Source organism: Meleagris gallopavo, chromosome 4, assembly GCF_905368555.1.
Source record: "Meleagris gallopavo chromosome 4, MGAL_WU_HG_1.1, whole genome shotgun sequence".
NCBI lineage: Eukaryota > Metazoa > Chordata > Aves > Galliformes > Phasianidae > Meleagris > Meleagris gallopavo.
In genome coordinates, this window is record NC_139407.1 from 64,490,790 (window position 1) to 64,516,307 (window position 25,518).

At 43.6% G+C, this 25,518-nt stretch overlaps 1 protein-coding gene across 15 annotated transcripts in view; it reads left to right on the forward strand.

The window, feature by feature from the left end:
- Positions 1-6,676: 6,676 nt before the first annotated feature.
- Positions 6,677-25,518, forward strand: part of LOC104910903 (uncharacterized) — a 117,825-nt gene continuing 98,983 nt past the window's right edge. For all 15 annotated transcript variants that reach the window (XR_014883246.1, XR_014883248.1, XR_014883247.1 and 12 more), the window contains exons 1-4: positions 6,677-7,640; positions 8,809-8,944; positions 9,803-10,945; positions 24,149-24,293. The gene's annotated coding sequence lies outside the window, so the exon portion shown is untranslated. The remainder of the gene's footprint in view (positions 7,641-8,808; positions 8,945-9,802; positions 10,946-24,148; positions 24,294-25,518) is intronic.

A 25,518-nucleotide genomic window follows, 5' to 3' on the forward strand; every position in this document is an offset into this window, starting at 1 on the left:
TGCTCAGATAGCTCTCATGCATCCAAGCCTGTCCTGCCCTCCTTGCCCTATTTCAGAGGGCTGGAGCTCCTCTTCTAAGAGGAAATGTTGAGGGAACTGGGATTGTTTAGCTTGGAAAAGAGAAGGCTCCAGGGAGACTTCATTGTGGCTTTCCAGTACTTGAAGGGAGCATATAAACAGGAGGGGGAATGGCTGTTTACGAGGGTAGATAGTGATAGGGCAAGGGGGAATGGTTTTAAACTGAGACAGGAAAGGTTTTGGTTAGATACTAGGAGGAAGTTTTTCACCCAGAGGGTGGTGAGACACTGGAACAGGTTGCCCAAATAGGTTGTGAATGCCCCATCCCAGGAGGCATTCAAGGCCAGGCTGGATGTGGCTCTGGGCAGCCTGGTCTGCTGGTTGGTGACCCTGCACATAGCAGGGGGTTGGAACTGGATGATCATTGTGGTCCTTTTCAGCCCAGGCCATTCTATGATTCCCTAACAGTGCTACTTGTGACCATGCAGCTCACTGCTCTGCTTACTGTGCCTATTTGGGTGAGTGTTGTACCTGTTTCTTAGAGCTGCTGGGACATGCAGCTTCTGTGGTGCCCATCAGTGTTGTTTCCCTCCCTCTCCATTGGCTTTCACCTGGAAGAGCAGAGAATTAGTTTTGCCATGTTTTAGAATGTGGTGGAGATTTCCCCATCTAGAACAGTGAGAAACATGAGCAGAAGTGGATTTACTCTTCTTCTCCCTGTCTTTGGCAAAGCAATCATTGCAGTGTGTCTACAGGCTAAAATTAGGTGTGTTTGCAATGGTTATTTGCCACACAGTAATACCAGCTCTAGGCAGAAGTGGTGAACACAGTGCAGATTTTTGATCAGCCTCTTATGAGTGGAGCACTGGTCTCCTGGAGGAAAGGCAGTGCATGATGCTGTGCCCAATGCTTGTCGTTCCAGGATCACATTATTCATGCTCATGCTGCCCTGAGGTTTTACAAAATACCTGAAGTCTGGATTTTAATAGCTTTTGATTACGTGACTTCTTAATCTTGATGCTGATGTTCTGATATCTGTGTTGATCGTTCTGTTTTTAGTTCTTGTGGCCTAGAGGAATTCTGGCTGTCTCAGCTGTGTGATGGATCTGGGAAAGGTGAGTTGTGAGTCTCCCATTGCCATAGTCTGGAAGCAAGAGACTTCATGGTAGGTAGGAGGCCAGCTGGAGGTCTGAAAAGTGCTGCTGGTCCCTATTTTGACAATTGGTAATTGTAGTATAACTCAGTGCATGATAAGATAAAATAGAGATCCCCAGGCCTTCCTTGTGCCATGACAGTTTTCAGCTGTAAAGCTGACTTCCTGGGATGTCCTTCAGTTTGTAGTACCTTGCTATGAGGCAAAAGCAAAAATAGAACCTATCCAGGAAGAAACAACATATTGTCTAAAAACGTTAAATATATAAAAATGGTACCAAAATCACAACAAATTGACAACAAGTATTGTTCTTGGATAGACATGGGAAGTGTGTATAGCAATGCAATTTAGCCTGGTCGTCCCATTTTACAGCAAGGGGAATGTATTTGTTATTTATAACAGGTTGATCAATGATTAACAGACATTACAATTAATGGTTAATTGATTGTTTTAGACTTAGTTCACACATGCCTGGCAGCAATCAGTAACACTGCATTCACACTGTAGTGTATTTATGGTAGTTATTAATCACACAGTAGTGTTTAAATGTTCCCATTTTATTAGGTGTAACTGAATTTTCAATAGCACATCAGCAAATGTGAGTTCTGCCTTCATATTAGCAAAAGGAAAGAAATAACAAACCATGGAATTTGGCCTTGCTTTCTTCAATGTCAGAAAACCATAAGCTGCATAAATTGGAGGCACTGCCACATTATGAGAGCAATTTTAAGAAAAATGTGCCATTTATGGATGAAGCACACTTAAGGATTTTTATAATTACAAATATTTGTACTGTTAAGTGAATTGCATTAAATTATTTGTTGTTGTTGCTTTATTTCCCTGGAGGACTCTCATGTAGTGCAAGCTTTGTTATACTGATAAATGTGCCTGAAAGCTTTATAATGTAGTGATGCATTGTAATGATAAATAGATCTGGTTAAGTAGTAAAGATCAAATACACAATTAAGCATCTTGCTGAGCAAGGGAAAACAATAGTGGAATCAGTAAAGATGAATACCAAACGGTTGTATTGAACCATGCAAAAATATTTTCTTATGTCTACAAAATGAGGAAATCTGGCCGGATCCTTGCATAAACGGATTTATAAAGTCCTGAAATGTATAAATTATCTTTAAATGTTAAGCATCTATAGTCAAGGACAGGGCTTTCTCTGACCACACAGAGTAACAGAGATGTGCAGTAGAACAGGGGCAAAGCAGATCGGCGCAGCTCGTAGAAGGGCACCATGGGCAGAGCTCGCAGGTCTCACGCAATGGTGAGGTGAACAAAAACACATTGCACTTGACAGAAATATTAGAGCTGAATATTGGCAGCACCTGCTTCCATTGTCCTGAATTTCCTTCCCTAGAACCTTTCCCAGCAGGGAGGCTGGTTCACAGTTGGCAAGGTCACAGAGGCTTCACGCGTCTCATTGCCATTTGCTTTTCCAAACATCAGGAGAAATTGTGACTCAAAAGGAGAATGTTGGAAGGGGGAAATACAGCATGAAGGCACTGAGAAGGACTTTCATTTGGAACTCAGCACAGAGCCAGTGTGATCTGCTTGCAGGTTATCCATGTCCTTTCCAACTCTGAAGGGTGTTTAAGTGGATTTCCTTTGCAGGGGTATCCATGGCCAAGTCAGTACAGGAGGAATTTCATAGCTCATTGTACAGATGCTATGGTGAAATAACTCCTGGAGGATTTGGAATTAGGCAGGACAGAGCAGCCAGAAGAAACAGCTAATTCTCTTGGATTGACTTAATGTGAGCTCTTACCCTACACAGTGCTTTGCCCACCTGGAATAGCATAAGTAGTTTGCTTTCCTTTGCAGTATCTGGGTATTAGCAAGGCTCAGGGGAGAGATCAAATCCTGCTTCGTGGATGCCAACAGCCAAACCCCTAAGTTGTGTGCACATTGGCCAATTGTTGTGTAAACCCCACCAGTGCTCACCGAGCCCTACTATCCCACCAGCACCATCCTAGGAGACAAAATCCATCCACTCATGGCAGGGACTGCTGAAAACATGTTTGCCAAGGATGTACAATGCGGTATGTCCCAGCCAGCAAACCTGTTATTTCTCATTACCATGCATTGCTAACTACCCAAAGTTTTGCACAGCCTTCAGGTTGTTGGCCTTATTTAATGACAAGCAGGGGAGTAGTAAATACACCCAATTTCTGGAGTTTAAGGGGAAATGGAATGTCCAGAGCAGGCGGTGTGCTCACTACATCTGGCTTTTCACACCCTCAGCTGCAGGTGTTGTCCATCACAAAGAGCCCTGCAAGAGTTTGCAGGGAAATGCATTAAATTGAGCTGTTTTCATCTTTGTAAGAAAACTTATTTCTATTCCAGGAGCTTTGTGTCACTCCACAATAACAACTTGCTGCCACTCATGCATCCAAACAGACTCACAGAATTGTTTGAGTTGGAATGGAGCCATAGAGGCCATCTAGTCCAACTCCCCTGCAATGAACAGGGACACCTACATCTCCTCAGGTGCTCAGAGCCTTGTCCAGCCTGACCTTGAGTGTCTCCAGGGATGGGGTTACATCTACAGACCTGGCTGTGGTCTTCAACATGTTCCTGCAGTCCAGGATTGTGCCCGTTTGGCATCAACTTGGAAGAGAGAGGTCCAGTGCTGTAGCTACCAGGTTTGGTTTAACCATGTCAAGCTTGTTCATCATCCCTCCCCACAAATGTAGTTTATTCCTCCTTGTGAAAAATGTTTCTGCCCAGGCTGGAGAGGACATGGGAGATGTCTGGAGTGATTGCAGAGTGGTGGGGATGACCCTGTTTGATGGAAAGTGGCCACCAAAGGATTTTGCGCCTGTCAGTTTGTGCCGTTTCTTGGTCAGGGAATTTGCAGCCCATAGGTTGTTTTGGATGCCTGCCTGCTCCCAGAAGCTCTGCATGCTCAGAACAATTTCAACTCTGTGTTAAGACAATAATTGTAATCAAATCTCACGCTCTGCTGCCTCAGCCAGTCCCCTCCATGGAGCAGATGGGAAGGGGGCTCAAGCCAGCAAGGGCTTTCCCTCCCACCCAAGCACACAACTGGCCCAATATGTGCTGAGAGTACTTCTTTGTCTTTCCCATTGGCTTCTCTCTGCTTCTTCCCAGGTGTCAGTGACAGGCTGCACCTGGAAAATGTTGGGCAGGGGGTTGAAGTGTGGGCAGGGAGATTTTTTTTTCTCTGCTGCCTTCTGCCTTCTGTTGGTCACACATCTATGCTGCAGAGAAAGTCTGGCTGAGAGCAGACACAGACATTTTTTGCTATCTGTTGATCTGCAGGATCAGATCTGAGCCCTGCTTGCGGGGTGAGTTGGTTACTGGGTGATCCTACATCTGGTAGGACCCACATGAGGTGGTAAAAGAGCAGCTACCAACTTGCAAGCCTGTAATATGGCAGGTGTGGCTGTGAACGTGTGTGGAAGTTGCTGCTGGTGTTGAAGGTGTTGACAGTGGTGTGCTGCAGTCACTAATCGCCTTGTACAGCGATTAGTGCACAGACACAGGGCAGGCACGGCTTGTGAGTGCACCATTTTGGAAGGCCATCCCTGAGCACATGCATGCTTCCAGCAAGCTTGGGTTGAGGCAAGACCTGGTTTTGTTGGATGGTCCCTTGGTGCCTCCTTGTGTCATCTCCTTGCATCACCTCTATCAAGAAAGCAGAATGGCACCTGCTGGACTTGTGCATCCCGTTGAAACTCTCTCTTGAAGGCAAGTCCCAGGGATTTGATGTTTTATTTTATTTTCAGCAATGGCTGATAATGCCTTGCTAGTATAGTAGTTCTTCTATATTTTCTTCCCATTTTGGCTTATTAGAACAGGAAATTACATTATTCAGATTGAATATTAGGAAAAAAAGTTGTGGAAAAAGAGGTGGTAATGCAATGGAACAGACTGCCCAGGGAACAGACTGCTCGGGGGCTGGAGCCACTGTCTCGGGAGGTCCTGGGACTGTCCCGGTTAGGGGGCATGGAGGGAATGGGATGGGATTGGACTGGATGATCTTAGAGGTCTTTTTCAACCTTAATGATTCTATAATTCTATGAAATGTATTCTGGATTAGCTGTTGAGTGTTTTAATTTTCACTTCTGTCTCATGCTGCATTCTTAATATTCTATTCCCCTCCCCCCCCCCCCCCCCCCCCCCTTTTTTTTTGAGACCACTGAGGCTGATTGTGGCTTTCTGCATTACATTGGTTGCAGAATTTGTTTCTGAATCTGATTGGAACTGGGTGACTGAGATTAATGAGATATTTGTTCTCTTTAAGGTGATGGCAATGTTTATTGCTAAAGTAAAAAAAAAAAGAAAAAAAAAAGAGAGAGAGAGAGAAAACAACCTGTGTGCAGACTCTTTTTCCAGATTTAGAGACCTTCAGGTTGAAATCAGTCCCTCCAATATTACAATGTTGCCTTCAGTCTGGATCTTTTTCATATTCACATGACTGAGTGATTTGCCAAAGCACCTCAGGGGGGTGTTTGAGAAATCTGCTGTGCTTGCAGGAGGGGTGCAGGCAGCACCCACATGACTGCAGAGGACAGCACTTATCTGTGAATCAAAGGCCTTGGCTTGGCAGAGCATCTGCAGAGCTTGCAGGGCCCTCTTTTTGTACAGAACCAAGCCATGAAAATGAGCTCTTTACTCCCACTTCTTTTGATGTTGTTGGGCTACCCACCACCATGCCATCTCCGCTCTTAAATCCTCCTTTTTCTCTCCCATATCCTCCTCCTCCTTTTCCATAGACCCACAGACTTCTTGTATGTGTGCTCCCCACACATTTTGGGTGCTGGCATGATGGTGCAAGGAGAGGGCTGCTGCTGCTGGAGCTATTGGCTTCAAGGAGATCAGCAATTTCTTGTGCTTTTCTTAAAAGGCATGCAGCAGTCTCACATCCTCTCTCACAGAAGCAGCTGTCTTGATGAATATTTGCCCAAATCATTACGCTATCTAGCAGTTAGCCTGCAAAAAGGCCCAGCACCATTTGTATGGTAATGGAAGGCTTTCTCAGAAATGTTTTGGAAGCAATCAGCTAAACTAATAGGATTTTATGTAAACCAATCTCTTTCTTTAGATCGGGATTTTTTTTTTTTCCTGGAGAGGAGGGTAAGGGCTTTTTTAATAAATGCAAATTGATATTCCAATGAAAATGGAAATGAGAGAAGTTCATTGCCGGGGTAAAAAGCTGCGACTTTGCTCCTGCAGCAGCCTGGCTCGTGATGCTCTGCACATCCCCCCACAGCCACATTGCTCAGGTGCTGAGGCGAGGAGCCTTCCTCCCACTTGGACCATGCATGGTTCAGGCTGGGCTGCTCTTCAGCCACCAAAGCAGGGTTCCTTCAGTCCTGGACCTCTGCAGAGGGTCAAGCAAGTGATCTCAGTGAAGATGAATGGCGTGGGTTCATTGATTGGTTGTTGTTACTCATTTCTGTTGTGAATCAGCATCTCTGGTACAGTGTAACATAAATGTTCTGTGCCTCTCCAGCAGGGGCTGAGAAGAGGATGAGAAACACCCAGAAAGCTGACTTATGTTGTGCATTCTGCTCTCCGCTTCTAAGATAAGTGCTCTGCTCTGGGAATTTGCTCACTGCTGAAATCACCTGCTGAAAAGGGGTTTTGCTGTAAACCTTGAGCGCTTCCCCACTGAGCTGAGGCAAATTTCCTGGCGCTGGTCCCGATGGCCTCGCTGCAAATCGGGCCTGGTCTGTGTGAGCGTGGGCGACTGCAGTCAGACTGCTAGCTGGGTTATTTTTCGTATGGAAGGAATACAATAATACAAATACAGTAATAAACATAATAACAAAACCCCGCCCACATGGTGGTGCTCCTGGGAAGCGCTCTGTGAAGAAGTGCAGGCCAGCGAGGGCTGGGCATCCCAAAGAGTTTTAGGGGAAAGGTTGTGAGGCTGACACTGATTTGGGCAGCAGGGTTTGGGGCTTCTCTGCCTTCTGTAGCGTGGGGCAGCCACTGCTGATGGCAGAGAGGTGCAATGTGTCCTTGAAGCCTCAGAGTGCTGCAGCCTGGCCAGGACAAACACTAGGCCAGGAGTAGCCATGATGGAATCATACATCCATAAATGTTGTTGTATTGTTTGAACTTGTGAGCAGTGTAAATGTTTCTCTAACAAAAAATCTGCAGGAGGTTTGGCAGCAAATACTTGTTTTCATTGTTTGCTGTTAGGTGACACCAGTAAGGTATGCAGGCTGCAAAGAGGAAAGATAAACTTGTCAATGGGGCATGCAGTCCCTTGGAAAGTCCCTTCTGAATGTCGTGGATGGGAGGTGGAGAGCTGAAGTGGTTTCCTACCAAGCTGAATGTGATTTTGTGCTATGCTGTGTTGTAAGGCAACAGCCATGGAACATGGAAGATGTCTGCTTTAAGAGGGCCATGCTTTGGCAAGACAGAGGTGGCTAAGGAGATCAAGCTATGGTCAGTTCTGTGTCACACCAGTGCTGATTTGGAGGTACAGTGCTGACTGACAAGTGTCCTTAACAAAACTCATGCCCTGCATGCTCTGTGCTGGGTGCTCTGTGAGTTAATAATGAATTGTGTCTGGAGTGGGGAACTGAGATTCATTTGGACTCCTGAAGCACCTGGAGTTCTCCAGGGGAGCATTTGTCCATGGTGCACTGGCTTGGTTGTCAAAACTGGCTTGAGAAACACCTTCCTCACTCCATCACTTTCTTCTGAGCTTTGATTTATGCCAAGACAGCTGTCAGTGGTGCTTTGTTGTAACTGTATTGCCGAAGTGAGTTGGGGTAAAAATTCCTTTAAACAGTAATTTTTTGGGGGTGTTATTTTTAGCATTAGGCCTTTGTGCACATTTAATGCTCAGGTTTTATTCTAACAGCAGAGTCAAAACTAGCATATTAAATAAGCATTTATTCAAATGTTTTTTCAGATTTGAAACTACATTTAATTGTATGAACAGCACTGGAATAAAGAATTTGTTATCACAGTATGATCTTTTTCTAACCTTCCTAATTTGAAGGCTGACCCAAAAGAGCAGGAGGAGAGCAGGGCTCTTTGATTTTCCCATTCCTAGTGAGATGTTTTCCATATACATTTCTGCACTTCCAGGTAACACAAATAATACTCGATTATTAAACTGGATATTTAAACTGTTACATGGTTTAAATGCTTAGTGTGTTTGTCTGGACAACATTAAGTTTATATGAATAAAAATTCTAAGAAGTCCTTCTTGAATTACAAAATCAAGTAACTTGTTTGCTCAACATCTCAATCCAGCCCTGGAGATATCATTAGAGAGGTCTTGGGAAGTTTGTTTAAACAATTCAGTCTCTGGCAGATCTATAATCACAATATTCAATAAAAATACTACTGAAGTTTCAAACTGCATCAGATTTTATATCTTCTTAGAGAGAAATTAAAATGAACAGAGTATATCCAGAAACCAATCCTATTACTGACAGTAATGTTAAAAACAGCCTTAAAATTTAAATTGATCAGAAGTAGTCAGATGAAAAGGTCTTTGATGGAAAATGCAGTTTCTGCAAAAAATAATACTCAACTTTGATTGGTAAAATTGAAACAAAACCTTTCACTGCAGTTTAGATCTGGCAGAGTGAAAAAAAAAAATCTCTCTTAAAAATGAATCCAAAATCTTTCAGGAGAAACTTCCTCCAGTTTTGTGCTTCTGTTGGCTTCTGTAAACTGTGGATCAGTGCCTCCAGTAAATGGGATATGCCAGCAAGGTGGATGGACATACATTTTCAGGAAGGAAGATGAAAGACACATCTGGAAACTGTGAGTTTCATAGAATCATAGAATCATAGAATCACAAGGTTGGAAAAGACCTATAAGATCATCCAGTCCAACCACCTTCTCATTACCACTGCTACCACAAGCTACTAAATCATATCTTGCAGCCCCAATGCTTTTGCAATACTGAATGTTTTAAAGGTAAACTTATTTCTTTCAGGTATGACATAGTTGGCATGCAGTAGATGCCTTGCCTGGTGTTTGTCATTCCTGGGGTGTGTGTTGATGTGTTTTTGTCTCATGCAACTAGTGTAGGTTGCAGGAGGATCTCATGCATGATGCAACTGATGTGCTTCACATCCCTGTTTTTCTCTACTGGCCATGTGGGCTGTGCAAAAGATTGCTCCCTGATGGAAGAATAACTTTGGGATATCCATATGGGTATCCTGCAGCCATTTAGCACAAGGAGAGATGACTTTCGTCAAGAGAGGTAGCCAAACTAGTCAAGGAGGTACTGTGTCACCCTGGTGATTCAAGGGGAAGAAGAATAATCTTGACCTTCTGTAGAAGTTTAAATGAAAACTTAAAGGTACCAGCCATTTCTACAGGATGGAAAGGCTGCTATTTAATGAAGGGATGACACAAATCCTTTTGCTAACCACTGCACAAGATTCTCTGTCTTGTTATCTTCATGGAATATTAAAGCAATTTAATACATTGAAACAATATTGCAAAGCTTATGGTTGTAAAATCTTCGAATCTAATTATGCCCTACCTATCTTTCTTCTGCCGAAGTCTAAAGTTGCTCATAGCTCAACAGCTCTAGTTCCTAGCCACCAATCTTCTCCTACCATCAATGGAGATAAATGCATGTCATCTCACAGCACTTTATTCTATTCTTAGGGGGTACCTATCAAGTGTCCTATTTGACCAGACACCTTCATTACCAATGTTGGTTTCAGGTGAGGTGAAGCCATTCTGTTCCATGGCTGTCTTTTTACCTCGACTATAGCTAATCAGAAGAGGATCAAACAGATCTTTTAAAATGCCCACACAGAAATTACTCAGTAAAGTGAAACATTTTGTAGCACTTTCTTGCCTTTTTCTGTCCTAAAGCAATTACTATCATCTCTTAATTGAGTTGTCACAGATTCCAAGGTGTGTTGGTAACAGCTTTACAGGTTGTCATTTGTGCACTAATCATGTCTCAATAACTTTCTCAGCTGTCTGGACTGAAGAGTTTGCTTGTTTAAAATGTTTTGGAGTCCATCCACTTTGGCTTTTCTCTAGATTTTTCATGGCATTGAAAAATGCAGTTGGACATTTATCCTATTCATTGGAGTCCTCAATTTTATTTCCAACTGGAATCACACACCAGAATTTGTGGGGCAGTTAACTTGGCTGAGGAAAGTGATATGTAATTGGTCCTTTGAACTTAGTATCTACTTAATAGGTAAGTTCCATTTGATCACAGTTTCGAAATCTCTATTCTTTTGGGTTACTTTTTTCTTTTAGGAACTCCACATTTTACTTAAACGGTTATTTACAATATTTATTATGCACATGAGACTTATTCTGCCAGTCTCAAAGTGCTTCTCAAAAAGCAAGCAGATATGATTCAATAGAACAGTAGACAGTGACTTGATCCTGATGCCAGAAATCAGTGAATTATGTTGGACATCTGCCACATGGATGGTTGTCATCCAGTCTGCAAGGGTCACCACAAATGCCTTTCAGAATTCTGTGTTTCTTGGAGGATTGTCCAACTGGCTAGGAAGAGTAGTTGTATTTAGGGTGATTTCAGACTGGTTGATAAGGATTGGGCTGGAAACTTCCCAGTGGGTCCTTATTTCCATTATGTCTCTCATCTGACTGGATCTTCTCAGAGGTTTTTAGGATGCTCTGGAGCAGAGACCTGATGGTGTTTCATGAATCAGCACCAGGAGAAAGAGGCCATCCTTGTCTGCAGGCCACAAAGACCAGCAGGATATGAAACAACTTCCACTATCTTTCCTCCAAGCCACTATATCAGAAATATTAACGAAGGTAAGCATTAAGTGCCAGTACACGTGTTGCATTCCCACTAGTGCTTTATTCTTTTAACATCTTTTATTTTACTGATATTGATAGTAGTGCTTCCAGGCAGTGGGATTGAGGATTTTTTTTTAGTGTCTCTAATTGAACTAAGACTAGAATGCAGATTGTTGGTAAAATAAGCTGCCTGTAAGTGGGTAAAACTGTGATGTATGCCTAATCTCAAGTGCTTTTATGGCCATTAACACCAGAGGCTATGTGTAATTACTATTTTAAACACAGGTCAGAGCTCAGAACTCCTGGTGCTCAGGAGCTGTAGGCAGCAGGGGCAGACACTTCAGTCCAGACTGTCTCTTCATGTTGCTCAAATGTGTGTCTACTTACAGAACAGAAAAAGGCAAGGGCCTGATGCAAGATGACTGTGCTAAGTATCCTGTGGTGTCAAAACTCAGTCTTATCTCCTTCCTAAAGTCACAGAGAACAGAGAACTTATGGGATATCTCTGCAGTGGAGCAATAGGTGTCTCAGAGGTCTCAGAGATACTGGGCTACAAAGGCACAGAGTGTCTCTCACTATCTGTGAGCTTAGATGCTGCTAAATTGTAGAAATGAACCCAAAGTGGCTGACAAACTAATAACTGCTGATCCTACAGCACCTTTGGGTGTCAGAATTGCTGCTCCCCAAATGACTGTAAATGACTTTCTGCAGAGTCATATAGAATCACCATCACAGAAATGTGAATTCTGTTTTCTCAAGTCAGCAGTATCACTGGAACCCCAGGACTGTTTGACCTCACTCAGTGCACATAACACATTAGGCCATGATCTATATTAGGCCCCAGGGAATGGCAGGAGAGCACTGTATTGGCAGGTGCATTGTCACAGTCCATGAGAGCTAAGTCAAATTTGGGAGGCTTTATAGAAAATGTGTCTACTGTGGCTTTTTTTTGCCTTTGATGCATTCATCCACCCCATCTGTTCTTTCCCTGAGGAAGAAACTTGCATGAATCATCTGATGACCATTTTTGCAAGAATCATTGGTGAGGCTGATACTCCAGTTTGCTGAGCAGTGCTGGTGCTGCAGGGATATATCATTTCAGAGTGCTGTCAGTGTATCATATGGCCACAGCTCTCTCTGCTGACAGGGAGTTATAGGAGTAATGAAACACTCTAACATTTCCATGCACTTCCAGACTGACTCAGAAACCCTAAACACTAAAATCCACCCTTTGTGCTATTGACATCTACAGTGCAAGTTCCCCTCCAGTTTAAATGAAAGCCTTTGTTTCAGAGTGGTTACTCAAACAGGCCTTCAGGGGCTGAGTAGATTGAGGAGTCAGAAGTAGAAGTGGTCTGGAGTTTTGTAAACTGTCCAGAGAGGTCCCTTATTTGTGGAATTGTCCCTTCTGCAGCCCACTGTGCTCAACGAGAGCAGCTCCAGCTGGTCAGCAGGTGTGTGGCAGCGGTGACCTGGTTTGGAAATGACCTCTGCTGACCCCCCTGGTGTGCCAAGATAAAGATGGGCCATATGTTCCAATGCACATTTGTGTACTGAAAGGTCATCTTCCTAGTGGGTCCTGGAGACAAGCTGTGCTCCTGTGTTAAAAACGTCTTAAGATATCCCAGGAAAAGGGAAGACTGTTGCTTGAACGCTTTTTTTTTTGCATGGATGGTGTAAAATAGAGGTGCTGAAATGTCAGGGATAGTTCTGTGGTGTTTGCTTCTTAGCTTAGTCATTAATATTCTCAGCTTTGTCATTTGCCCAGAGAACTGAAGTCACTGTCCCTGGAGGTGTTCCAGACCTGTGAAGATGTGGCACTGAGGGACATGGTTAGTGGATGTTGTTGGGGGTGAGTTTGTGGTTAGACTAGATGATCTTAGAGCTCTTTTCCAACCTCAGTGATTCTGTGATTCTGTAATAAGCATTTGGGTGCTAAGGATGGCAAATGAAGCATAGAGCTGCAAGTCCCATACTGCTGATAGCCCAGGGAAAGCCAAGAGTTAAGTCTTGTGTTGTACAGCCCAGCTTGAGGCAGTGTTGGGTTGTAGGCACTGAGATGCTGGTCCTGAGAGACTGCTAAAAAGTCCTGGGTGCTGTGGTAAAAGTGAGAATGTCTGTCTGTAGATCTCTCGATGATGCTTTGCAGTTCAGTTTTTGGCAATTAGTTTTGGCTTTTTGTAGCACTTTTTAAGTTGAAGAGCGTGGGGACTGGGACTCCTAAAATCCAGGTACAGAAAGATTCTGGATATCCTTTTCCTATTTAATTATCCAATTCTGTTAGTTTTCACTAACAGTGAAAGCTGGATGCCTTACCAGGAGTTAACTGCCTAAATATCCAGCAGATTGAGATCCAAGTCATCTGAAGAGTAAAACGTTCCTACCTGACTTATGTGTCAATGAAAGTGTTAGCTTCTGTCTGAAGCAATAACATGTCCTATGGGCACTTGAAAATTCTACATGGGAAGCAATCTTTTGTTGTATCTGTCCCTATTTCTATGTAGCTGAGAGACACCGTGTGATGCCTAACTGCAGCTAGGAAAAAAAATGCTGTATGATTACAAAGCCAGCTGAACAGTCTTTTCTGTTCACTCTTTGAAAGTGGGACCATCATTTCAGTGCTGACACTCACTCTCCCTTATCACATTTCCATCAATAAGCCTCTCAGTCAATTTGTTATCTGCAGCACATAAAATACAGCTCTCTGCCTCACCTTTCCCGTGTGAGAAATCTGTGAGTGTGAGTGAACAAAAGCACCCTGCCAAGGCATCACTGAAAAGAATTTATGGGCTGCCTGCATATTCATTTAGTTACTCGCACAACCTTAAACAAACATGTTAGTCTGTCTGTATCTGTTCTGCTTTTTGTGCTTGCAGACTTGAGGCTCTGTACACACATTTGCTGTGATGCATTAGTGTGGGGTGTAGAGCATCCTGTAGTTCTCTTCTATGGGAACAGTGCCTGCTCCAGTTCTAGGGGTTCAGGGTACATTGCTGGCCTCGGTGTACATGTTTCCTACTACCCAATCTGGAGGAAAATTGCTCTGACAACTAATTTTTCCCATGGTCATTTTTTCCTACTAGACCTAGTCACCCCGAAATAGTACTGTTTTCAAGCCTCTGCACTTGCATTACCTGTGTAAAGTCAATGGGAAGCAGGGGAAATCCACCTTCTTTGCCTCCCTCTCCCCTGGTGGAAGGAGGACGTGTGTGGGCTGGGAAATAGGACAGGGTAACTGTTGTCTGTTGTGCCTTGGTGGCTCCTTTTGGACTTTTCTGCTGTACTTGCAGTGCCAAGAGGGGAAAAGGAGGTCTGCTGTGGAGCAGGAAGAGGCACTGCTGCCTAATGCATCCTCTTGTCAGCCATCAGGCCTGTTGCAAAAAGGGTAAAAAAAATTTCTGAGACGTGTGATTCTCTGTCAGTGGAACAACTGAGTATGTTATTCTTGTGGTATAAATTAAAGCTGCACTTTGTGGCTTTAACTTGTAGCAAAGCCAGGCAGAGAGGTTGCTCAGATCAGTCATGTTGTAAAACCTCAGAACTGAGTCAAATGGCCACCTCGGTTCAAGCTCTGGAGGTTGAGCAGGAATGCTCATCATCTGTGGTCTGTCTTTGCTGGCCCCAGCATTTCATTCATGTGCTTTGAACATATCAATGCGTGACAATCCTATCACCACCAGATAGCTCTGCCCAAAGTGCAGTGCTGTGTTGAACATAGCCAGGCAAGACAGTGGGAAGCACATGCACGCTGATGTATTGAGTGTGCTTTTAAGTTTGAGGATTGTATCCCTCTTGGCTGCCACGCATCTAGCTGCAATGGAGAACTGGAGTCTTATTTTCTGGAAGTCCATTTGACTTTCACATCTGCAGATTCATCTCTGGTCTTGGGTACTTGGTATGAAGGTACTTGCAAGTGCTCCTGAATGCCTCTAGGCAATGTGAATGGCCCTCTTCTGGTTGTTTTACAGATATGTGTTATGCTCTCAGGAGCACAAAGTAGAACAGGGAAAGGTCCAAGGAGTGGGAAGAGCCATGGATGGATGAGGTCCTTTGGAGCAGGCCATCTCGAGGGTTTGGGCTTCTTGGCTGAGGGTGAGGATCTCAGCCCATTGACACTCCACACAAAGCAAGAACACCAAACCAGTCTGAAGTACTGTACTGAAAATAACAGAGGTCATGGACCTTCTTGACACAAGCTGTTACAGGGGTACACTCAGAAAGGGCTGTGAGAAGTCACCAGGAGGCCAGCCCATGGAGACAGCTCTGGGCCCAGATGCAGCCTCCTGCTCGAGCTGTTGCTAAATGCTTGTTGCCAAAAGCTTGGGAGTTAGGCCAAGAGTTACATCCTCTCCTTCCCTCTGCAAGTCATAAGACACAAGCCTTAGGATTGACCTTTGCTGTGATGAGCACTCAGGCCCCAGCATTTGGGTTTACCTGGCAGCAAGTCCCAGTGATGCAAGCAAAAACTGTGAGGGATGTGACATTTGTTTGGATTGCCTTGGTTTGTGTCATTTTTCTTCTGTATATTGAGTTATACACCCTAGTATTGTTCCTGCAGTAGAACAGTCACACCCTGCTAGCATTTTTGTGGCCTGCAGATCTGTTTCCTTGATTCTTGCTCTTATATGGTCATGAGACTGAGCAGCGACAGCTGGGGTTTGAGCAAAGTAAGGAGTGATTTTCTGTATGCACAGGATGGTATCTTCAGAGGAGTTTCAATTTCACAAAGTGCTGACCTCCGAAGCACGTTTGAGATAAGGTCGGAATGGACTGCTCAAACCAGAGGTGTCCAAAATCACCAATCACTTGGAAAGCTGGCGCTGAGGCCATCAGCAATAAACTACCCCTTGCATAAATGCTGCAGATAATTATTACCTGCATAAAATATGATTTGTGAGTTTGCTTTAATCATTATGCAAATGAAAGCTAAGCCCTCACTTATGGTGTGATAGACTCGGTGTCATTTATCCCTCATAACAGAACTGATTCATTGAAGTTTCCTGGCGTTTTGCAATCGGTAAAGCCTGATTTTGCTTCTGTGATGAAACAAGTCACGGAGTAAATGCAGTGTTTCTTGGTGTGCACAATAGTGCTGGTGCAGTGTTTGTGCTTTTGAAGTTCTTTTAATTGAAGAGAAGTGAAACTCAGCCCAGAGGAGCTGAGGGGAGGCATAATGGTGGCTACAGCTCCTCAGGGGGAGCTCTGCTCTCTGGTGACAGCAACCGGGCCTGAAGGAAAGGCATGGAGCTGTGTCAGGGGAGGGGTAACTGGAGGTTAGGGAAAGGATCTGCACCAGAGAGTGGTGGTCATTGAACAGGCCGCCCGGGGCAATGAGCACAGCCTTGAACTGCCAGAGATCAAGGAGCATTTGGACAGCGCTGTCAGACATATGGTCTGATTTTTAGATGGTCCTGTGTGCAGCCAGGAGTTGGACTCAATGATCTGTATGGTTCCCTTCCAATTTGAGACATTCTATGATTCTATCTGTTCTGTGATTCACAGTGCTGTTAACCTGCAGCACTGTGGAGGAGAGTACACCATCTGCAAACAAAAGTACCCCCAGGTACCATCTGCTGCCACTCTGTAAGCAGCAAGCTTGGTGTCCTCTGGGATTCTTCTTGCTGGTCGCTGCACGCACAGTGCTGGAGAAATCAGAAGGAACATCTGTCAGACACTCTGCTCTATGGATTACAGTATGTAAAGAAGGGCTATGAGAAAGAAGGAGGCAGGCTCTTTAGCAGAATCTGTTGCGATAGGACAAGGGGAAATGGTTTCAAACTAAAAGAGGTTTAGGTTGTATATAAGGAAAAAGCTTTTTTATGATAAGGGTATTGAGGCACTGGCACAGGTTGCTCAGAGAGGTGGTGGATGTCCCATCCCTGGAGACACTCAATGTCAGGCTGGAGGGGCTCTGAGCACCTGATGGAACTGTAGGTGTCTTTGCTTATTGCAGGGGCCTTTACCGGTTCCTTTAAAGACCAGGTGGCCTTTACTGGTTCCTTCCAACTCAAACACTTCTATGATTTGGTGTCACATCACTGAATATACATCACACACCTGATGCGGATTTCTTAGAGAAAAGCTTCAGTTCCCAGTGGGAAGGCTGGGCCTTTCAAGGCATACAGTGTGTGTGTGCTTCCATCACAGGGCAGATTTTCGATTCCTGTCCATCCATTGTTCATCTCTTGGAACAGCATCCCATCCTTCTGAATGCACACCTGGATGCTCTCTCTGACCACACACATCTGAGAGCCCAAGAAGCATAAGATCACCCAATGGAGGTGCAGGTGCTGTAATAGTATTCACTATTTGTAGTGGAAATTACCATTCCCAACCTCAAGTTGGTACAGCTCTGCCAGCATTTGCAACACTCCAGTCTATTCACTGGTGCTGTTTGTTTGAACGAGGAGCTCTTTTGTAGTTCTATCAAAGTCTTGCTGACATAGCCTGCAGCTATGAACAAATGTTGTGTGGCTGCAAGCTGGAGCATCGGAGAGGCAGGAAGCGTGTTCAATATTGATAAAGAGCAGAACAGGGGCTTGTTTAAATTGTGCACAGACAACTTTTCCATAATTAAGGGAGCAACAGACACGGTCTCTTGCCTACAAATGAAATGACTAACAAAAGCAGGAGACACAGATGATGTGTAGCATCATGAAGGGGATGGGAGATAGACTCCTGAGCACGGGCTCTGCATGCCACTCATCCCTGCATCCTGCTGGCAGCTCGGAAGTGGAAGTCTCGTGCAGAGTCCTCAGTCATTAAGCAGTAAATGCCTTGAGCACTAATTGGACGTGCAGTCCCCTTGTACGAGGCCCTGCACAGCCCTGAGGGCTCTTGTTTGTGCTGGGATGATTCAGCCTGCAGTTGGTGCATGTGGAGTAATGCCTTTGTGCATGTCCTGTGTTTCTTTCTGGGAGATGTGTGCCTGTGAAGGGTCTGATGCTGTGCATTAGTACTTAATAAGTATTATGGGTAGTGAAAAATGGGGCCAGGGAACTGTTGGGAGAGGAAGCTTGTTGCTTGCTGGGTGGCATTTACTTGGTGTATTTCTGTGTGCCCAAAGCACGTAGGTCTCTATCACAGCATTAGGGATGTGCCTACTTGCTACCAGGCTCTTTCAGATTCCACTTAGGAACAGGAAGCTGTTACTTTCTTCTTTCTAAGTTTTGGGTGCTTGGTGCTTTTCACCAAGCAGAAACTTCAAAAGACACTTGCACAACATAAACACATGTCACTGCACCGGATCTCTTGAAGCTGTGATCCCACTGTACAGACTATACGGATACACGTCTCACCCTCAAGTTCCCCTGAAGTTGTGGGGTTTTGTTTCCATGTTCTTCTGGTCTCAGGACATTTGAGCACATGGATCTGCTCAGAGGATGGGGCCAACCTTCTCTCCATGTAGATCTCATCTCACACTGTTTAAAATGGGCACACGCACCCAGGTCTGTGCCGAGGTTGTAATTTAGCAGCTGGCATCTTTAAATGCTTGCAAGTGGGATCAATCTTTTTAAGATCATTTATGTTTAATTATTCTTTTCAGCAAACTCTCTCATGTTTTATTGCTAGCAGGTTTCTAAAGAACATTTTTAAGCTTGAACAAAAAAGCATAATGTCATCCATTGGACTGGAGCACCTCCTCTATGAAGACAGGCTGAGGGAGCTGGGCTTGTTCAGCCTGGAGAAAAGAAGGCTGTGGGGTGACCTCATTGCAGCATTTCAATACCTAAAGGGAGCCTACAGAGGGGAGGGGAATCAACTCTTTGAAAGGGTTGATAACTGTAGGACGAGGGGAAATGGTTTTAAGTTGAGGGAGGGGAGATTTAGGTTGGGTGTCAGGGGGAAGTTCTTTGCAGAGAGAGTGGTGAGGTGCTGGAACAGCCCAGAGAGGCTGTGGATGCCCCGTGCCTGGAGGTGTTCAAGGATGGGGCCATGGGCAGCCTGGTCTAGCATTAAATGGGGAGGTTGATGGCCCTGCATGTGGCAGGGGGATTGGAGATTCATGATCCTTGAAGTCCCTTCCAACTCTGGCCATTCTGTGATTCTGTGATCCAGCAAAAAAGAACTTAGAATGATTAATCAGGAGACTTCTCCAATGCTTGGAGCTCTTCGACATGCTTAAGGTTGGATTAAGGGAATTATTTCAAGGAAACATCAGTTTGTATTGCTTGACCCTGCCCTGAAAGAAAAGGGGTCCAGGAGGTGATGAGTTTGGCTCTGGCCAGAAGCTCAGGTTGCCACATGTCTCTCTGGCATGAGTTGCCTTTCTCTTGTCCTGGAAGAAGTGCATTCTACAGGATTGCTGTTGTATGTGAAGAAGGCAAACTACAGGCTTGCAGAGATTGTTGGCACCTCTTTAATTTCTCATTTAGTAATTAACATCTAATTGTTGTTGCTCAACATGGTCACCTTTTCTGAACTCTCCATTTACCTGGTGTATGGAGAGAAAAACATTAAAGACCCAACTGATTTCAACTGCCTGATAGAAGCCATTCCTTTTCATTTTTTGAGGTTTTTCAGGTTGGAGGTCTCTAGTCCCACCTCCTGCTCAAAGCAAGGTCAGCTCTGAAATCAGAGCATATGTGCTGTGTTAAAGAATGTGTTTTTGTCACAGATGTTTTCTTTCATCCTGACATAAACCTGTTCGTTTTTTTCATGCCTCCCCATGCACTCCCATATACAGGGATGGAAAGATAGAGCAAGCTCCTTGTTTTCATTGTACTGTCCCCATAGATTGTGCATTATGGCATTTTGTTTATGAATGACTGGATATCAATGGGCTCAATTACAACAGGCATGACTGTATCAGCCTCCATGCATTGAGACATGAAAAATGACGGATGCCAACCCCTCCTTCACCATTCAAAGTGTGAAGGAAGATGATGCTGGTAATTGGGTGTTTGCTGTCTGAAGGAGGAAGTTTGTAATTCATTGCTGTTGCTGACATGATGCCTCTGTAAACCCCAAGCCATGATTTATCTCAGCCATTAAATATCTGTGTGAAGGGACAGAATGGCATATTCAGGATGAGCCATTATGATCTGTCGCTTCAGGAATAGAGAGCATTTTATAATACTGTGTGAATGTTTTTTACTTCAAATGAAGGAAATTAATGGCTAAATTCTGCACAGAAATAATGTTGCATGCCTGATGTGGAACACTGAAGGACAGTGCTGCATGAAAGCTAAAATTGTCTTTCTGTTTCAGCATGGTATCTGTTTTCTCTTAATCACAGGAATGAAGGACTAGAGTTTCAGCCTTAACTGTTAATTTCCTGTCTATTGTCTATTCAAACAAGATCCTGCTGTATCTGTTATAATAAACACATTTAGAGACAGGGCTGAAACCCGGGCCTGTCCTCTATCCCTTTCCAAGGGCAGCTAAGACCTGCAATCTGGGGCCACTATTTCCACACAGTGCTCTGAAAGAAAGAGGGGAAATATATTTAAAAAAATGAGGGCTGAAACACTGATAAAAGAGCAATAGCATCGAGCTGAAAGGCCAGGGAACAGGCGTTGGCATAATGTTAGGAATGATTGGTGGAGGTGCAGGTGGGAGAAAGATGCCCACATGCAAAGAGGTTGTGGAAGGGGGCAATGAGCTAGCCCAGCCCTCTGCCTTTGCCCCACATTAATAGCAGCAGTTAATAGTACAGCAAGAGAGGATTATTTAGGTCAAGTTGTTAAAATTAAACAAGAATAAATTGAGGGTGACACCTATTGTTTGTTTCTCATGAGAACTTCTGCCTTGTGGTTAGTAGATAGTTTAGAAGACTTTATTTTAAAATAGCACTGGTTTTTAGTCTGTCACAGCTACCTTTACTCTTATGAATCATGGAAAGCTTCTGGGAGGGGACCATTACTTGTAAAAGAGCTAAATAAATGTATGTAGCTTGGTGTGATTCCCTTCCACCCCTTTTATTAGCTTACAATTCCGGAAAAAGGAGCAGTGATCTTATAGGAATCCAAAACTGTGATGTTGAAGATCTTGAATTATTCATATGATCTTATTCAGTGCACTGTGATGATTTCTGATGCTTCAAACTCCTGGATAGCTTTTGATGCTGGTGTTATTTCTATGTAAATTCCAGCCATTAGTTGGTTTTATCAATAAGGTTCAGATTGAATCATGCCTCTCCTGCAAATTAATGCAGACTTGACAAATGGAAGAGAAGATCTAAACTCTTCAACCAAAGGCTGTTGGATGTGATTTTAGAATAAAAACATATATACACACTATCTCAAGCTTTAGAAGTTGCTATCTGAAAATATTAGCATGTATGGGGACATTTAGCAGATTGGCACACACAGAAGTGTGTTAAACTGCAAGCTTTGAAAGTTTTTAAGCTGTACAGATAGAGTCCTAGTTCTGCCATGAACTTGGGTCTTAGAAGCACAGAATATTCCAATGTGGGATTATTGAGTCCGACTCCTAAAGAGAGCTGGCCCTAAAGTGGAACTTGGCAGCTTCCAGCTGGAGGCCAGCAGATGTTAGATCAGCTATTTACTTACTGTCACTAGATCTAATCAAACCACAAAAATTGTTTTCAAATAATGTTAAAGATCAGATTTAAACTCACGAAAGCAAGAAAATCAGGAGAAGGCTGAAATTGTCTCTCTAATTCACCCCAGCATGCCTTTGGGCTGTCTTTTGCACAAGAGGCATGTGTCATTGATTAAAGGCTACCCAGCTCAGAGGCCCACAGGGAGCAGCATGGCACTGTAGGCTGAATTCCCATGTTGTCATGCTTAAGAGACTGCTGAGTATTATTTCACTTCGCAGCAGGGTTTTTTTTTAGGAATACTGTTTTTTTTTAATTACTGCAGGATATTTTTTTATTATTTCTAATTGCTATTCTCAGCAAAAGAAATGATTGGCTTTAATGAATGGAAGATTTTCTGGGCAAAGAACTACCTGCAAGTCTTAATCACGCCACTCATTCCCCTAAAGCCATGATGACATTTGTTTAATTACTAAAGAAAACTTACTTCTGGGCTGACCTATAAGTAGGAGATGCTCTTATGGAAAGCAAAGGAAAACTGATTTTCTGTGCTATTATCCACTACACTGTTGCGTGCAGTCAGGAGTTCGGCTTCATGATCCTTATGGGTTCCTTCCAACTTGGGGTATTATATGATTCTGTGATTGAGAAGCAAAGGCCAGTATGCACCATCAGGAAGAGCAGTTTTGACCTCTCGCGAGAAATAGGACATCAGGAAAATCTAGGCATGAATCTGGCCTCCTCCAGAGTACAAATAGATGTTTGGATCATCCTATGTGTGCCATCCTATTCCATTGCCCCCACTCTGCCTCCCTGCCTTTTAACCAGATATTTAAGTCTCCCTATCAGTATAAGCTCCTTCCTTGTGCTTTACACAGTATTGTGCTGTTGAGAGGTGTTTAATAAAAAAAATGGAGCAGTACAGGAGAAGTTGGCTGCAAGAAAATGTGAAAGCATTTTTTATTTAAGCTGTTTTTTAGGGTTTTAACATAGCAAATGCTCTACAGCCTGTGGAAGATGGGGCCTTGAGCTGTCTCAGAATAATTTAGGGTTTATACCCAAGTCTCAAATGGTTGCCTGAACCAGAGGTGACTGAGGAAAGGAAGTCACCATCAGCTGTGGCAGGATTTGCTCAAGAGACAAGCGTTTGATGTGTAGGCAGTGGGTCAGGGTCAGTGGATCCAGCTGTACGCATTGCAGGGGAGGAAGGGCAGATGTGGCACTGAGAAACAAGGTTAGTGATGGATCAGTGGTTGGACTTGATGATCTCAGTGGTCTTTTCCAATCTTAACGGTTCTATGATTCTATGAAAGAGAGGAGTTTAATCCAGTTCTTCCCTTGATGTTCTCTCGTAGTTAGTGTGAGCAGCTCTGTCTGCAAGGGCTTGGGCCTGTTGTCTTCAATATCTGTTTTTTACCATCCTCTTCGAGGGAAATGACCACAGGCACACCCAGCCTGCTGGACCACGCTGCACTCTGGTGCTTGAGATGCGACACAGAAATTTATGTTCCCCCAACTTGGACTTCCCAAGCTCGTCTCATACCCTGCACTTTTTTTTCTGCTTGCTGCTGCTTGTAAATAGGTTCCTGCATTTCTTTGGTCCAGCAGTGAAAAAAATTCTTGACTGCAAAACTGAATCTCACAATTTGGTCTGGAGGCCAGCAAGCCCTGGCTGGCTTCCAGCCACAGGATCTTTCAGATGAAGGGATTTTCTATTGAGGGTGTTCTTGCTGCCTCTCCAGATACTGAGAGAGATGCATTTGAAGAGTGGTTCTTGCTGATAATCACCCCAAAAGGAGAGGGGAAAAAAACCTGCACTTTTCTTCAGAGGCTGCTCCTGAGCCCTGCAGAAGGCTGAGATCAGCCCTTGGATCCATGCCTAGAAATAACTGGCCATTGGTGTGCCTACAGTGTTTTGGGGCTCATCTGTCCAGCCAAAAGGGCAGCTGTTGCCTGTATTTCCACAGGCCAGAGAGTGGAATGTCTAAATGGAGATTTTTTTTCTCAGTGGATTTGTAGACATGCTGAAGAGAAAATCTAACAAATCCATTCTTGCCAATGTGGTTATTTTCATTATTTTATGGATATCTGAAATGACTTTTTTTTCTTTCAAACATCACAAGGAAAAATCTTCAAATGGGGATTCATATACTGAGGGGATGAGTAAAGAGTTATATTTTTGGAGCATGTCAGGTGCTGCAGTTGAATCTGATGATGGACTAAAACTAGGTGGACATCAGCTTGTCATTGTGTCAAGGTCCTTGGTGGTTCCTTCCCAGTTCCTCCAAAAGGCATGGCCCTTCCCACCAGCTGAAAGAGGTCTTGGTCCTCTCTCTTCATCGTCAAGAGGAGAGGTGACCATGTGCATTCTCAGCCTGAGACAGCAGTGTGGTCTGGCAGCCAGGAGGGTAAAGTGCATTTTTGGGTGCATCAAATACAGCATGGCCAGCAGGTCAGAAGAGGTAATTCTCCCCCCGTATTTAGTATTGATGCAGCCTCAGCTTGAATATTGCATGATCCTGATGATCTTTGAATGTCACCTCCAAATAACTATACTATTCCATTCTGTTCGGTTCCTTTTCCATTCTGTTCTGTTTTGTTCCACTCCTTTCTATTCAGTTCCCAACATGGTCAATGCTACAGGCAGAGAAGGATGAGGAAACAGCCAGAGGGTTGCTCTTTTTCAGTTTTACATCTGGATTTTGTCTTTCTAGGAATGAAACCTCAATGAGAAGCTGCTGGGCGTACTGCAGGTCCCACTCCCTTGTGAACATGCTGAATCTCTATCACTTTCCCTAATCAAGTGGTGACAGCAGGTCCAGGAAGAGCAGGCTGATCCAAACTAGTGCAGAAGAAGAGGTTTGTTTCAGTGCTAATTTCTATGATGAGTCTTTCTGGTTTATGCTAAGCATGGGAGATGCTGTTCAAAAACACTGTTATGCAAATAACTAAGTCTGGATGTTGGATAAATGCTTGGAAGTCAAAGACTTATTTGGACAGATTGCCAGATTTTATACTCTGAAATTCTGCCTTTTGGGGTTAAAGGGCCCATATGTATCTCTAAGCAAGTACTTAACATTTCTTTGTGGCTAAACCTCAACAGCACCTTGGAAGAGATCCAGATGTGCTCCTTTTCTGTGGTGCCTTTATTGTATAATGAGTGTTAAGAAGCAAGGTGAAAAACTTCCTTTGTCCACAGAAAAACTGAACCAGGTACCAAGAGTGTTGAACTAGGGCTGCTACTACTCAAGGAGAGGCATCCTCTTTCTTTCTGTATTGGCTGCATTGTCAAGATCATTATTTTGATTTATGAAAGTAATCAGAGGAACAAAACTTTCTGTTTGAGAAAACACTGCTTACTGAATTGAGATTCAGAAAAATTTCTTATTATTCTGGATAGAAATGAACTCCTGGGTTCTTGAAGCTATGATTTGATTGAACCATGGCACATGCTGCTATTTTCTCAGTTTCCCTCCTAACTGCTGTTTCTTCCTACTCAGCAGCCACTGTTTGTTCCACTGTATATTCAACTTTACTACTATTCAAATGATGGGTGACTGTTACAATTACTGGGTAATTTCTGCAATTTAGAAAAATTGCTTCAGGACTTCCATTTCAGAAGGGAAAGGTGGGACTGATCAAGTTGAAAGCAATGGGATTCAGGAAGATTGATGTTAATAAGCTCAAATCTGGTAAATAAGATTTCCTTTGTAAGGCAAAGGGAAATGTAAAATAAAGTTGTCAGTTCCTTGGAGTAAGCTAAGGGCACAATACAAGCTCTCCAAGTGCAAGAATAAAAATTCAGTAGGTGCCAAGCTGGGTAAATCATGATTTTTTTTATTATTATTATTATTTTTTTTGGTAGCTTGAGCATCAGAGAAACATACAAGAAAAGAAAAAAAAGGGGTCAAATTTTAAAGAATAAATTTGGAAGAGCAGCACAAGTATTCAGGGATAAAACCAGAAAGACTGAGGCACAAAATGAGACCTCAGAGATGAGCAGAAATAATTCTGTAAGAACTGCTAGTAGAATGAGGAAGATCAAAAAGAAGTTTGGCCTGCTACTCGATGGAGAATGAAATCT